The sequence below is a fragment of the Podarcis pityusensis genome (assembly GCF_964106645.2).
Source record: "Podarcis pityusensis genome assembly, chromosome: 5".
Classification (NCBI taxonomy): domain Eukaryota; kingdom Metazoa; phylum Chordata; class Lepidosauria; order Squamata; family Lacertidae; genus Podarcis; species Podarcis pityusensis.
The window spans coordinates 48,588,764-48,604,968 of NC_138032.1; the positions used below are offsets into that span (position 1 = coordinate 48,588,764).

Below are 16,205 nucleotides of genomic sequence, written 5' to 3' on the forward strand. Positions count from 1 at the left end.
TATTTTTTCTTTTTGTAACCTTTCAAATCTTAATAAATATTATTTAAAAAAATAAATCAGAAACCCAAAAGTTGGGTTCATGTTCTGTTCTGCTCACTATGTCATAGTTACGATGCCTTATGGCACCCCCTAGGCTCAGTGCCCAGAGCAACAGAATCAGTAGCTCTGCCCTAAATCTGATTTTCAGTGGTTACCACCCCCGATGACTGTGTTCTGCTTCCAGAAGAAGGACAGAAGAATACTCTTTGCTCAGGTCCTGCTTGTGGGCCTCCCATAATGATAATAATAACAGCAATAACTCAGAAATTACTGAGTTTGGTGGGGCTTGTTTACAGGTAACTGGGTATTCAACTGCACTCTTCTTATCTCCATCACCTCATAAAGGTAAAGGTAAAGGGACCCCTGACTATTAGGTCCAGTCATGACCGACTCTGGGGTTGCAGCGCTCATCTCGCTTTATTGGCCGAGGGAGCCGGCATACAGCTTCCCGGTCATGTGGCCAGCATGACTAAGCCACTTCTGGTGAACCAGAGCAGTGCACGGAAATGCCGTTTACCTTCCCACCTATTTATCTACTTGCACTTTGACGTGCTTTCAAACTGCTAGGTTGGCAGGAGCAGGGACCGAGCAACGGGTGCTCACCCGGTCGCCGGGATTTGAACCGCCAACCTTCTGATCAGCAAGTCCTAGGCTCTGTGGTTTAACCCACAGCACTCCTCACGTCCCTCCATCACCTCATAGGTAAAGGTACCCCTGCCCGTACGGGCCAGTCGTGTCCGACTCTAGGGTTGTGCGCCCATCTCACTTAAGAGGCCGGGGGCCAGCGCTGTCCGGAGACACTTCCGGGTCACGTGGTCACCGTGACGAAGCTGCTCTGGCGAGCCAGCACCAGCACAGCACACCGAAACGCCGTTTACCTTCCCGCTATAAAGCGGTACCTATTTATCTACTTGCACTTAGGGGTGCTTTTGAACTGCTAGGTGGGCAGGAGCTGGGACCGAAAGATGGGAGCTCACCCCGCCGCGGGGATTCGAACCTCCAACCATGCGATCGGCAAGCCCTAGGCACTGAGGTTTTACCCACAGTGCCGCATCCCGTCACCTCATACCAGCTATCAAAATGATGACATTTCAAAAGTTGCTGGGCTGCTAGAAAACTGTTGGAGCCAATGCTGTGATTTCAGTTGAATTAGATTGGTTTTTTATTTATGTTCTGCAACAATGACTTAATTGGGCACAATTCAGACAGACATTTTCAAGGTACAGTTGGTTGTGACCTCCCCACCCCCAGTCTTCCCTCATTTGCAGATCTGCTAAAAGAAAAATCTTATGGTGGTTGGACAGAAAACTGATGTCTGAAGGATGAAAGAAATAAATGACTGAAGAAGACTGAGCTTCAGTTGCTTTAAATGTCTTAGTGGCTGCAAAGTTCAAACACAAAATCTTATTAATTATGACATTTCAAATACTCTTTTGGAGCTAAAATGCTTTAATAGAAAGGCACCATAATCCATATGGAGTAAAGTAGAAAGAAAGAAAGAAAGAAAGAAAGAAAGAAAGATCGCTTCCCAGAGAGATTATTTTTATTCATTAGGATCAGCTAAATTAGATTAAGCTCACTGTTTTTAACAGTGCTAGAGGCAAGGACTGTGTTTAGATTTGCCAGATGTCAAGAGTTTGGCACGGGGCACTCAGACTTATGCTAGTTTTCCAACTCTGAAAACCTACCACCAGGATTGGATCTATAATTAAGAACAAAACGGTGAATTCAGTGAAGTCTATCAGATGACATATTGAATTAAATAATAAATAAATAACCCTGGAGCTGTATCCAACTATGTTATTTTCAGAGTAGACCCATTAGAATTTAGTGGTGGTATTAAGCTAGGTTTTGCTCCGAGTACAACCACTGAAATTAATGGACATGGCTAAGTTAGGTCCATTAATTCCAATGAGTCTAATTTGAGCAATATTCATTGAATTCTACCTAAGTTCGTCACGTCCATTAATTTCAATAGGTCTGCTGTGAATAGTACTGACATTGGATACAACCCCTGGGATTTAGGTGTCATACTTTTATTCACATATTCAAACACTGGTTATTTCAACAACCCTACTAAGATCATGTGTGAGGACTAAAAGAGAAACTTGATTGTTGCTTCACTACAAAAGATAAAGGCTTGTTAATATATTTGTAGAGGATTCAAAATTATAGATAGCATTGCTAAAAAAATCTTAAAGTCCTTTACCACACCCTGGTGAATGCCTCCTGTCTAAATGGATAAGGTGCTTGGATTGGTCAGGGTGACTGCTCTCTGCACCCTTGTGCCTCTGGCTGATAAAAACTACCAGGGAGAGGACAGCTGGCTGGGCCAAGGAGGTGGTTAATGTCTGTTTATGAGAGGGGGTGGTCCCTGCCTGCTTGAAGGAGGCAGCAGTAAAACTGCTGCTTAATAAACTCTCCCCGGAAAATCTAACTAACTGCTGGCCAGTTGCTAATCTCCCTTTCCTGGGCAAGGTTCTAGAGTGGGTGGTTGTGGACCACACCCAAGCGCTCTTGGATGAAACTGATTTTCTAGATCCATTTCCGTCGGGGTTTAGGCCCAGTTTTGGCACAGAAACCGCTTTGGTTGCTCTTTAGTATGACTTCTGTCATAATAAAGAGAGGAAGGGGATGCGTTTCCCTGTTAATACTCCTTGACCTCTCAACAGGTTTCAGTACCACCAACCATTGTATCCTTCTGGAGTGGCTGTCTGAGTTAGGGGTGGGTGGCACTGCTTTGCTGTGGCTCTGGTCCTACTTGGATGGTCGTTCCCAGAGGGTGTTGCTTGTGGGAGTGTTTTCCAGCCCCATGGAGTAATCAATGTGGAGTTCAACAGGGTTTGATTTTATCTCCCTTGAGGTCTACGGGTATACTAAATAAATAAATAAATAAATAAATAAAGTAAGTTTGAGACTGGTTCAGAAGCGGAAGCCAGTGCAGAGCACTATAGCCAAGTTGTTGAGTTGAGCACCTGAATGTGTGGATATTGCACCTGTGTTAAGCAGACTGTACTGGCTGCTCTCAACCACTGGGCCATGTTCAGTGTCTTGTAACTAACATATAAAGCTCATAAGAGAACTAGGCAATGTTCAAGGGACAGTTGTTTCTGTCTGTCTCTGAAAACCCTTCCTTACCAGATAAAATGTGAAGGAGATGTTTATAAAGAGTGCACCAAAATTAGACATCACCTTTTCAAATAATATAGCCTTTAGGTTTTGTGATCTTCCTGGCTTCCAGTCTGTTTATCTACGTGCTTAGATTTCCTGCTGTAAGAAAACCAGTATTTAAAAGTGGTTTGCACAGATCGTGCTTTGCTGCCTGTGGTTTTTGGTTTATTGGTTTAACAATCAACTTCTCTGTCCCAGCAGCAAAGGTTGTTAACCTTTCTCTTTCTCATGACAAATGTTCCTATTGTGCATGTTTTCTTGCCTTCGGCTTAGTAAACAAAACTCCTATAGACAGAAAGAGACTTCATTAATTTCACTTAAAAGCAGTTGGATTTCATCATTGTTTGTCTTGATTATGGTCTGAAAGCTAAATACCAAGAAAGGTGGCATGGTATGATTTAGGATTAAAATCAAATCTCCTAGTCGAGCATAGCAGAGGAATTTAGTGTTATGAAACACTATTTAGTGTTGTAAAAGTTAATGCTGTCATGTCCCCAAAACAAAAGACATAAACATGGAAGGAGAGTCCTGCTGGATTCAACCATAGCAACCTATTGGCTGCAGTGGCCAACCAGGTGCCAGCAGAAGCTCACAAGGAGGACATGAGTGCAATAGATCCCTCCCAGTTGTGCTCCACGACAAATGGATTTCAGAGGCATACTGCTGATATTGGAGACAATATATAGCCATTGTTACTAGTAGCTATTGATAGCTTTATTCACCAGGAATTTGTCTAAGTTGGTGGGTAGAGAATTTCATAATGTGAAAAAGTACTTCTTTTTGTCTGTCCTGAGTTTCTCTCTAGTTACCTTTAAAAAGTTATTGCCATAACAACTGAACAGATAAAAATAAAATAAACTCAAAATCTAAAATGATAGATTATTGAACTGCATCTGCCCATTCACAAGATCCCTATAACTCACTAAGGGGGAAGGAAGTATCCCAGCTTATTATTTTGAAATCACTAACTAAGCTAATGACATCCAATCTAGTCTTAATTCATAATAATCAATTCTTTTATTCAAGACTTCGTTGTTGTTGTTGTTTAGTCATTTAGTCGTGACCGACTCTTCGTGACCCCATGGACTAGAGCACGCCAGGCACTCCTGTCATCCACTGCCTCCCGCAGTTTGGTCAGACTCATGTTTGTAGCTTCGAGAACGCTGTCCAACCATCTCGTCCTCTGTCGTCCCCTTCTTCTTGTGCCCTCAATCTTTCTCAACATCAGGGTCTTTTCCAGGGAGTCTTCTCTTCTCATGAGGTGGCCAAAGTATTGGAGCCTCAGCTTCACGATCTGTCCTTCCAGTGAGCACTCAGGGCTGATTTCCTTAAGAATGGATACGTTTGATCTTCTTGCAGTCCATGGGACTCTCAAGTCTCCTCCAGCACCATAATTCAAAAGCATCAATTCTTCGGCGATCAGCCTTCTTGATGGTCCAGCTCTCACTTCCATACATCACTACTGGGGAAACCATGGTTTTAACTATGCGGACCTTTGTTGGTAAGGTGATGTCTCTGCTTTTTAAGACTACAAACCCTGAAATGCTAGAGCATGCTTTAGTTTGATGCCTTTCTTTTCTTTTCTTTTCTTTTCTTTTCTTTTCTTTTCTTTTCTTTTCTTTTCTTTTCTTTTCACAATGAACGTAGCCATTTCTGGTATGGTCAGCCTTTGTGGAGTATGCCATCATCTGTTATATTGATAAAAACCAATGTGATTCTTTCATGCCAATTTATGCTTCCTTTTAATGATTGTTTACCATTCAAACAGCAAAACACTGTCTTGAATGCCGTCACGGCATCTGAATGGATAGAATTGAATGGATAGTGTGACTATTTATTAGATGTTCCTGCACAGATAAATGTTTCCCAGGGCTGGAGCTCACATTACATCAGGAACATGTGACCAGCATTAGAATTTTTACAGCCTTTTTTAATAGGCCCAGAGAGTTCTCTTTATGCGAGTTCTGTGCTGACAATTTGGAATATCTTAGGTAACTGATGATGGCATTAAAGATAAAGGAAATAAGACTTAAAAAGTAGTTAGCAACTACTTGGCTCTGATTCTTTATGCATGAGAAACTATATTGTGGAACATTAATCAGTGGGTCGTTCCTGCACAAGCGGCTGGGATGGTTGATTTCTGCTTGCAACTGCTGGGCCTAATGAATATCGAAATGAAAGCAAGATTTTCAGATGGCAACTTTAACTAAGGTGGTAGTGGTTAGTGGGGTGAGGTGGCACCGCACACTTGACCACCAGTCAGTTGTGCTGCTGCTTCTTACTAAGAGATAAAAGTTTGGGGTGGCAGCAATGTGCAAATGCATTGGTGGAGCCAATCTGGCACTCCTGCTGGTGTGTTTGCACCATGCTGACCTCACCACTGCCTCTGCCTTCTTGTAAGCAGCAGCTAGGCAATGGGCCAGAGGTCTTCCAGAGAAAAATGTCAAGAGGGAAGGAACCCAAAAAGAGCCCAATGAGGACTAAGTTTGATCAATGGCCACAGAACACTGGCAGGCTGGCGGGGGGGGGGCATGTAACACTGGAAGGAAGGAGGAATGGAATGGAATTTCCTGCAAAAGGGTGTTGCTGACTGACTGGAACACTCAGCACAAGTACTTCATGCTGCAACATTTTGTTGGCGGTCCAACTTCTAACTTTTAACATTACTTTTGAAAATGTACCTGTCTTTTGTGCTGAATAGGCATAACAAGCTTAATATTTAGTATGCACTTAAAAGCAAAATCTGCTGCCTTGTGAGCCAGGTCTTTCTTTATGCATCACCTTTTCATTGAAATTCAAATGAAGTTTCACATTATACAGCTGGCAAATTTTCAGCTTGGTTGCCTACCTCGTGCCTGTCAGGGATAGGGAAAAGAGATGGGTTTTCATCCAGATTCCAGGTGCAATACACTTCAGTCTTGGTGCGCTGCCACATGGGGATACATTTTAGACTATACTTTTCATTCATCTGTCAAGAAAATAAAGAGCTGCTTTTTTGCCATGTCCACTTTAAATTCATACCTGAGTGGAAGCAGACTTAGAGCACAGTCGGTACGTACCCAGCAGCTTGGCACTTCTTTCAAATAGCTGCCTTGGTCCTATAATTCTAGCTGTTTGGTTTTTAAATGCTTCTTACAAAGTGTTGTATGCATCCCAGCCCCCCAGCGATAAGAGACTCCAGAAGTGCTAGCACTCATTCAATGGAGTCTGCGGTGTTTTTAGGATACATGGTTTTATCTGCATGTATATACAACCTGAGTATAAGGATGGAAGGGCTCTCACAGCATTAACACTCCAACAGATCTTTCCTTCCCATTAGTTTTCAGAGGAATGGTGCCCCCAAAGCCATAGATGGGATCCTCCTAATAGAGGGTCCTGGTTGTGTGCGGGGCCCCAGGGCTCTCCCCTTACAGGGTTAAATTGCGGGGGAGTAGCTAGATGTCCTGGACATAGCCCTGGGATCATGCCAGGCTGTTTTAGCCAATTGCTGGAGGGTGGTGTGATCCCAGGGACTTTAAAACTGGCAGCGTGGGGACTACCAGACTTTTAGAAGACATCTGAAGGCAGCCCTGTTTAGGGAAGCTTCTAATGTTTGATGTATCATAGTATTTTAATATTCTTTTGGAAGCCGCCCAGAGTGGCTGGGGAAACCCAGCCAGATGGGCGGGGTATAAATAATAAATTATTATTATTATTATTATTATTATATTCCGGGGAGGTGCCTCCGGTAATGGCGGAATTCCTCTGACCGGGAGGAATCTGCTCCGTGGGAATCTGGGTCTGGCCGCCACGGCGAAGGCGGAGACCCGTTAAAATCACAGGCGGGAGAAGCCTGTGAGCGTGGGATTCGGCGGGCACCTTTTGCGCCTCCCCCACTCGCGGGGAACCCCGGTTTTTGGGGCTCCGGAGCGACCTGGAGTGAGCGGCGCGGTGCATCGAATCGTCTGCTTCTTCCACGGAGCGAAGCCGCATAGCTGTTGCCGGAGAGCGCTGACCTTTTCCTGTGGACAATTTGACTTTAAAGTAATTACCCGTGAGTAGAGCTGAAACGGAAGAATTGGATTTCTAAATGTTTAATTTGGTACCGTAACGGGAAGGTTCAAAACAGGAAGTCCGCCTCCCCCTTTTGTAAATAGACTGAGGCAATGAAGTTGCAAGCTAGAGTCCTGGAAAGCCTTTTGTAAAAGATCAAATTTCCAACGGTAAAGAACATTAAACCCCCTCTTGGAGGCAGGAGAAGAGAGGGGGAAGTTGCGGATTGAGTATGCCTGTGGGAGAGAGTGAAGAGATTTAAAACACCACCGCTCTGACCCTGGAAACGGGCTGCTAGCAGGACTGACGTCTTTTGGAATGTTCATTGACAGCGTTTAGAACGTTCATTGACAGTTAAACAAGAGAAATACATTGTTTCTACTGTCTCCGGCTGCTTTAAAAAGGAGTAAAAGTAACTGAAAATTGAAACTAATTTGAAACTAATTTTGGATGGCTTAAAAGAGGATACTATTGACTATTACAAATAGAAACTGTTTCCCCCTAGTGGAAGCCTTTGAAACCGGTTGCTTTACAAGAGCTGGGCTAGGGGGATTTCCAGCTGCAAGTTAAAAACCGTGAGACTCTGGGACTGACCTTGAATCTTTTAAGTGTTATGGTAAATGGAAGAGGAAAAACAGACCAGTCAACTGCTGAGAAAACATTAAGGTCTGGGAGGACTTGGCAACAATCCAGGAGAGGTCCATCATCAGGCCCCCCTGCTCTTTCTGTTGCTTCCTTTGTACCAGTATATTTAAAACCAAGAGGAATGTCGACAGAAGAGGCTTTAGTGGCTGCATTATATAAGATATATAAGACTCACTGGATCAGCTTAACAGGAAAATGGACACGATAAATGCGAAAGTGGATGCTTCAATTACTAAAATTAACTTAAATACAGAAAGTATAAATAATACCAATACAGAAACCACCCAGAAATTGATACAGAAACCTACTTGGATACGGCAAACTGCGGAGGAAGCCAGGGAAAAAGCTGTTGTTGCTGAATGTAAAGTAACACAACTGGAGAGAAAGAGAAAGAGAGCCCCAGCCCTACAGAGGCAATTTGATGAACATAAGTTGACGCTTGCTATGACTGAACTTAAAGAAAAACAGACAAATTTGAGGATTAGAGTTCACCTTTGGTGGACATGCCCAAGGATTAAGACACTTTGGGAGATGATTCATAACGAAATGAAAAAGGTATTTAAATATACCCTTTTGAAGAAACCAGAGGCCTTTCTCCTGGTCATGGTTGGCCAATTGGTGTTAAAGAAGGATAGAACTCTTTTCGCGTATGCAACAATAGCAGAAAGAATACTCATTGTGAAGTACTGGAAGACACAAGATTTATCTATTCGGGAAGAATGGCAGATGAAGTTGAAGGACTATATGGAATTGGCGGAAACGACTGGCAGAAATCCGAGACGGTGGAAGAGTCGGTGGAAGAAGAGAGGAAAAAGTTTAAGACTATTTATAGAAATATTGTAAAAATAATGAATGTTAGAAAAATGTTGGAATGAAGTTATATGGCTTTAGTAGAAATGTTATAAGGAATCAAGTATAAATAGATTAATAGAGTATTAAAGGGAAAAATAAGGTTAGAATATGTTAAGATAATTATAGGATAGAAAACAGAGGAAGATGGAAAGGAATTGCTGAAACAATTAATAGAAGTGGAATACAAAAAGGGAGGTGTGAGGAGGTCGTGGAAATAAGGGAATGAAAGATAAGATATTGAAATTGTTTTGTGTTTTAAATGGTTTGTGTCTTGTTTTGTTAGTTTTATGTTTTTTGTTTTTTTGTTTTTTTGTTTTTTGTGTTTAAACGGTTGGAAAATTAATAAATATCATTTAAAAAAAATAAAAAATAAAACTGGCAGCGTGATGCAAGTAGGGGCACTTGCTTCGCGCTGCCGAACACCCGCCCACCCTCCCTAGATTTAGGCAGAGTCGCTTGGCCTTGCTTTGGTTTGGGTCGCCTGTTTTGGAATGGGCTGGGTAGGAATTTTTTCCATTTGGCAGACTGGCTTTAGCCACTTGGCTTTTGCCTACCCCTTAGCAATCGTCACAACTTGTAAGGTGGCGGTTAGGCACTGACTCAGTTGGATTGTGGGGAGGGGGGGTGCGACCATCACCTGCCCTTCCAGGAACTGGGTATTCCGTTAAAGGAATCTGGGGGTCCTGGATCTCGTCCGAAGTCCGCTTGAGGGGCTAGGGCCATGCCAGGACCACAGGAACCCCGGGGTGAGCTTTGGTTGGTCCTCATCGACCTTCCTCCCTCGTTTGGTTTACCCCATTGGACTATCACCCAGAGAGGTGGAATCAGTTATAGTTGGGAGTCAATGCCTAAGCCAATACCGCTCATGTGGTTGTATTTCAATAAAGTTGTGGCCAAAATTTGCCCCAAAACTTAAACTAAAATAAGTGTCCGTGTGAAGTTATTTTAGGGGTGGGTCCTGGGGATCCTGGGGCGCAACTTTGGATTCAGTACAGAACAGCTGCCACCATTAACCTAGCAAAGAAACTAGTTTGACCTGTTCAGCAGGTTCCTCTGCTAGAATCTGACCTCACAGATACAGAATCACAGTCGCAGAAAAACATCCCAAAGTCACAGTTTGGGAATAATAATTATTCATGTGGAAATCTCATGCAAAGTAAAACACACAGTTACAAGTATTGTACAACCACATCATTTTGTTCAGTGGTCTTATACTAATTTCTGCAATGTAATATCAAAATATACCCAGAAGTCAGACTAATTAGCAACAGATACCTTTAATTGATCACACTTGTGACAAATATCCTGTTTGGTCACTGTCCAAACTGTCAGCTGTTCATATAAGGTGATGAAATATTCTTTCCAATTAGTGACCCTATTCTAATTAGAGTTCACAGTTGTACAGCACTTCCAAGTGTTCAAAGCATTTCACATGCATTATCTAGCAGTAGTCCTTACAAACAACTTGTAAGATAAGTCAGTATTATTATCTCCCATATTGCAGATGGATGGTAGTGGATAACTCTGGCCTGACAGGGAGTGGTTTGCCTGCAGTGACCTACGAATTCATGCCAGAAGCAAGATTTGAAGAAGGAACTTCTTGATTCACAGGTCGGTTTTCTACTTGCTGCTTCTCATGTGTGTCCCTGAATGGATATCCATGCCTTGGTGCAGATGTCTGCAAGGAGTAAGCCTTATGAGCAGCCTTCATAGAATCACTTGCAAATGTTTTATACGGAAAACTGATATTGGTAATGACAAGTTTGTCAACCCTTCACAGTAAAGGCTAAAATCAGTAATCAGCCATCTTGTCCATTCTGATTTTCCTTTTGACACACCTCCCATTTTCCTCAAGACAGCACATGAGAAATAATTCACACATCTTTCTCTTTGTTTTAAAAACAACAAAATTATAACATCATATTGTGTTCCTGCATTTTTACACTATTTGTTTTATAGTGCATGGGAACCATTAAGAAACCTATTGGTTTATAATGTACTCTCTAAATACATATTTATAGCTAGTTTTATGGTAATGAATATTGCTGACTATAATCATAAAACTAATAAAGGGATAGGTACTGTACATCTGGTAAACCATGATAGCTGTTTACAATGGTTGCATTCAAATAGTCATCCATTGTACACTCTGTGCTCATCCTGTCTTTAGCAACTGAAATGTACTTAGCATTCAGAACTTTCTTTAGGGGGCAGCTAAGTGGCTGTAATCACATATAATACTCCTGTCTTCATAGTATTATAAGTGGCTTAACAACCGTCTGGTATATGAAAATAGACTTCTGTACATTAGTACATGCAACTGCCATGATAAAAGAGGAGAAAGAAATATACCTCTTTAGTCATAGCAGTCATATGTGTTTTGGTTCCCATAGCACACCCACATGCTTCCAGGATAATGCATACATGGCTGAGTTAAAGGTGCATAAAAACAATAGGCAATCCCACAGAGACCGCAAATGACTTCCATGAAGAACTCACCATTAGAGAAAACCAAGTGCATGAAATCAGATCAGTTTATGCTTTATGGTCACCTTGCGGAAACTCCTTTCAATGGCCTCACGTTGGAACATGCAGAGACATTTGTGTGCTGTCCTTCACGATGCAGATTAGGAGTGTTCACCACTGCAAAATTCCTTCTCCCCCCCCCCCCAAAGTGTATAGCTGATGTGGCAATGTTGTTTGGAAGCCTAGTTTAAGCAGAACTGCTCTTGTTCAGAATGATGGACATGCAAAGTGTGAAGCCTTGAAATCTCTGAATTAGTACCTGGACTGCAGTTTCATACTTCATGGAGAATACCCCATATTATATGAGCAGAGAGGAGAGCTTTGTAAGTGGATGCTGAATATTTTGTGGCTATTTCAAATGCCTTCATCTATCCTCAAATCCTCTGTCAATCAAGAAATTATGTTTGGCAGATATCAGGGACCTCAGGCCATTTGGCTGTTGCGAAATGTTTTCCCTGTTCTACATTTAAAAAAATCAGGTTTAATTATATTTTTAAAATGCAAATGTCTTTTAAGTGTCTTCAGCTCCAGATAACGAAAGCTGCTTCCCCTGTTCACAGCTCTATACTGTGAACCCGTATGAAAGTCATTTTTTAAGCTCAGTGAGACAAAGATTGCAAAGTCTTTGTAGTTATTAGTAGAAAGAATCAGAGTGGTGGACAGGCAGGAACTTAGTAATGCACAGCACAAATTTCAAGTGCATGATCTTCCAGAATGTCTAGTTCAGCTTTTGTCAACCTGGTGCCTCCAGATGTTTTTAATTCATAGCTCAATCAGTCCTATCCAGTATGGCCAATTGACAGGAGGGCACCAGTTTGGGGATTGTTGTCCCAGTAAGAAAACTTTTCAGAGGAACTAGAAAAAAGATTCCTGAGATTCCGAAGAGCTGTTAACATTAATTGATAGAGTTTACTTATATTCCACTTTTCTACAATGAGCTGTGCCCAAAGCAGCTTACAGCAAACATTCCAAGCATCAAAACACAGAGTGTTAGCAATTCAAACATACAAATTACAGGCCAGTAAATTTAAAAAATGTCAAGAATCAACCATTTGGCAAACAGAAGCAAAGTAAGAGTTAATCAACAAGAAAGTTTCTGGAACTTGTATTGCTGCACTCCAAATACAGTTCAGGGATGAGGGGTAGATGACATATGGCTGACATACAGGCTGGATAACATACAGCTGGCTCCCCCGTATCTCATCCAGAGGAGACTGACAGCAGCAAAAGGCAAATGTTGAGGGGGACAAATTGCCACAATGATGATAAGTCTCTTCTCCAGAGATCTGGTAGTACTAACTGCTGGTGCAGGTCTTATTGCTCTTAATGGGCTAGGTGGACCATTGGTACGACCCATTATAAAAAAAAAGTCCCTTCTGCCCCGCCTCCCCTTTTTCTGTCTTTTCCAAAATGGCTGGTGGAAAAATATCATGCTTAACTGTTTGTTAGCTAAGGCTGCATACACACTATACTTTTGAAGGACATTTGAAACACATTCCCCCCCCCCAAAGAATTCTGGGCACTGTAGTTGTCAGATGCTGGGAATTGTAACTCTGTGAGGGGTAAGCTACTGTGCCCAGAAATCTCTGAGGGAAAGAAGATGCTTCAAATGTGCTTTAAAGGTATAGCATGTACACAGCCTATGTTTTTCTTACTTTCCCCCCTTTTTTCTACAAACACATTTGCTGCAGGGGCTTCAACCTGTCCCTGCAACTCTTCAGTTTCAGGATACTATCATTTAATTTGATTATATGTCATTATAGGAGCAGCTTAATCCGTTTAAAGATGTTGGGTGGTTCCTGGCCATTACATGAGATTAAAATGGATGACTTTTGAAGGTCCTTCCGATTCTAGACTTCCAAATTTCTTTAAGAAATAAAGTACTAGGGAAAGAAGATGTGAGCGCTACAATTAATTGCACAAATTCCAAGTGCTAGAGCTACTTACAAAAGAGTTTTTGCTCTTTGTGCACCATAATTAGGGCTTCAATTACTTCAAGATTGTGCATTTTTTAATAAAAAGTTCTTTTGCTTCAACACAAAAGGGTTCCATTAATTAATATAATGTATAGACTGCCAACATGTTTGTAAATGAACTATGAACATGCAGCATAAAATTGACCCAAGTAAAATGAAATTCTTGCAAGTTTATATTTCTAGCATTCCCTCCCTCGCTGCACAATGAGCATGTAAGTTTGTCAGGAATCCTCTCTCTTTTTTGAAGCGTACTCACATCTGTTGGTGATGGGTCATGAAAGAGAAGGTAAACCAGCAGGAAGTCACAGGCCATAAAACAGTGTCATGACATCCTGACCACCTTTCCATACAATGTTCTGGAATCCTGAACAATCAGTTACACATTTCAGTTTCTGTGTTCCAAAGACTGCAATTAAAAAGGGCAACTGTTATGTATTCTGTGGTCTGAGCCCCTGTGTTCTGATTCGATACATGCTATCCAGTCACAGAACATTTCAGGATTTGGGCCTCTGCCATTGGCCCTTAATCTCTGAGTCATGATTTGCAGCTTGGAAGTTTAGACGGCCAATCATGTTGGGAGTGGTAGTGGCCCAGGCCTTCAGAAATGTATATAAGCAGTTGCTTTGCCCCTGTTGTCCAGTCCTGTTCATTCAAAAAAGGTTCCTGCTGTTACCACTGTGTCTTGCCTCATGGGAACCCACCTACACTTCAGCAACACTCTGTGCTTTTGAGGCTGTCAGGAATGCATGAGACTAGAGAACAAAAGGAAGTCCCCCTGAGTGAGCAGAGATCCATTCTGATCATGTGCACATGTGATATACACATGTGTGAATTAGCCTCCAGTTGTGGAATTCTGCACTCTGGTGCAGGCAGAGGCAAACTTGGCCCTCCAGATGTTTTGGGACTACAACTCCCACCACCCCTAGCTAACAGGACCAGTGGTCAGGGATGATGGGAATTGTAGTCCCAAAACATCTGGAGGGCCGAGTTTGCCTATGCCTGCTGTGGTGCTACTCTCAAGGAACTTAATTTGGCAGAGGGAAAGAGAGGAGTGGCTATGTGCTGTGAGTGTCAATGCAGGAGAACGGCAAAGTCAAAAAACCCAATTAAATGGGGAGGTGCCATTAGGAATAGTCAGCTGCTGTATTCTGACGGCAAGTTCCTAGTGATTTTGGATGTGACTAGTTGAAAAGCAGATAGGGTGTGCTGTTAGATTGGGTCCAAATGCTATCTTTAAAAAGTATTACCCTGAAATAGGTATCTACTACAGGCAGTGCATATATTATCCATAGGGAATTCTCTTGACTTACACTGGAAGCTGACAAAGAAATGTTGATTTTACACCATCTGTTTAAAAGCAAGTGAAGACAGCTGTGAGGAAAACAAAAGGTTCAAAGGGAGGAAAGACAGATGGATACAAAAGATATACTTTGGCTGGTACTACATGGTACCTGATGGCATCAATAACTGTTTTCCCCTTGCTTTAAAATTTTCCAAAAGTGTTGGGAAACACGGTCTAAATGCTCTTACAAAGGATTAGCACTTTGGAGAACTTAGCAGGATCAGAACTATCAAAGTGGAGCCTTGTAACCCCCTGTGGGCTGTTGTCCGAAGCATATATGAGAGTGAAATTAATACCCATATCAGAGCATATTCAGGCATAGACTTTTGAGTAGTGCAGTCAGAAAGGATGTCCAATAACCTGACTTTGATAACTAGCTGGTAGCTCTCCAGCTAATGTTCAGAGAGATCTCCTACCAACCTGCATAAGCTTCTGAAGCACCACAGATGGAAAGCTCAGGCGTTATCTCATTATCCTTCAAAATCTTAACTTCAATGTCATATTTAAATCTCCATTCTCTATAATCATAAGCCAAAGTCTTCTGAAATACATGGCAGCTCTTGCCATGCTCCCCACTGGAGGTTTAGCTCAGTCTGCAGTTGGACAGTATCTGAGTAGAGCAGAATTCAACTAAACTAATTGGGAAAATATTAGGATTACTAAAATATGTCTGGCCTGCTAAACATATGTGGTGTGTAGAGGAGGTTATTCTGCTGATGGCTAGAGAGGTACTCATAGCTTATAGCAGTGGCACCTTTTCTCGCTCTCTTGATTTTTTAGTCTCTCTCATTTGCTCTGATTTTCAGGGCTTTCCTAAATTGTTTCTTGGTGACCGTGCATCTAATCCCCAAATGACGGTGCCAACTTATAATCAAGCCCTCCAGCAGCAATCTCAGTTCAGTTGGTCCACCAGAGGTTCCACATACAGTCATACCCTGGATCCTGAATGCCTTGTGACTCAAACGTTTTGGATCCTGAACGCCACAAACCCAGAAGTGAGTGTTCCGGTTTGTGAATGTTATTGGAACCCAAACGTCAGATGCGGGTTCCGCGGGTTCCGATTGCATGCAGGAAGCTCCTGCAGCCAATCAGAAACCAGGCCTTGTCTGTCGAACATTTTCAGAAGTCGAACGGACTTCTAAAACGGATTCTGTTTGACAACCAAGGTACAACTGTACTGCAAAAATGGATTGTGTAAGAAATTAAATCATCTATAATTATGAACCAAAGACTTTTCCAAAGCTACTTAATGATGTCAGGGACTTATAGCTCATAGCTCATACACTTAACCAAGTACTTCTTACAACCTTCTTACAGCCTCTGTTGTCCACACTCCCTGTTCTCTTTCAATGTTGGGTAAAAGCAGCGGCAGAGAGGTGATCAGCATTAGACAATGTTGTTACTGCATGTTCATCATGGAAGACTGACACACACTGCACAGTTCCTCCCCTTCAAAGCCACCATCTGGACACACCTAAGGGCTGTCTCTTCTTCAATGATTGCATCTGCTTGATGTGACACTTCAGGCCTCAGTTGGTGGTTTCTCTCTCTCTCTCTCTCTCTCTCTCTCTCTCTCTCTCTCTCTCTCTCTCTGTTCTTCCTATCCCCAAAGCTGGAGAATA

The 16,205-nt window shown here is 42.2% G+C and overlaps 2 long non-coding RNA genes across 2 annotated transcripts in view; one reads left to right on the forward strand and one right to left on the reverse strand.

Annotated features, from left to right (window-relative positions):
• LOC308477681 overlaps positions 1 to 10,348 on the forward strand; it is a 105,187-nt gene extending 94,839 nt beyond the window's left edge. The window contains exon 3 of the long non-coding RNA XR_013986662.1: positions 10,244 to 10,348. This is a non-coding gene — a long non-coding RNA (uncharacterized lncRNA). The remainder of the gene's footprint in view (positions 1 to 10,243) is intronic.
• Positions 9,998 to 13,668, reverse strand: LOC308477679. Its single transcript, XR_013986660.1, has 2 exons — positions 13,498 to 13,668; positions 9,998 to 10,417 (listed from the first exon to the last, which is right to left on the reverse strand). It is a non-coding gene; the product is annotated as an uncharacterized lncRNA (long non-coding RNA).
• Between the last annotated feature and the right edge of the window lie 2,537 nt (positions 13,669 to 16,205).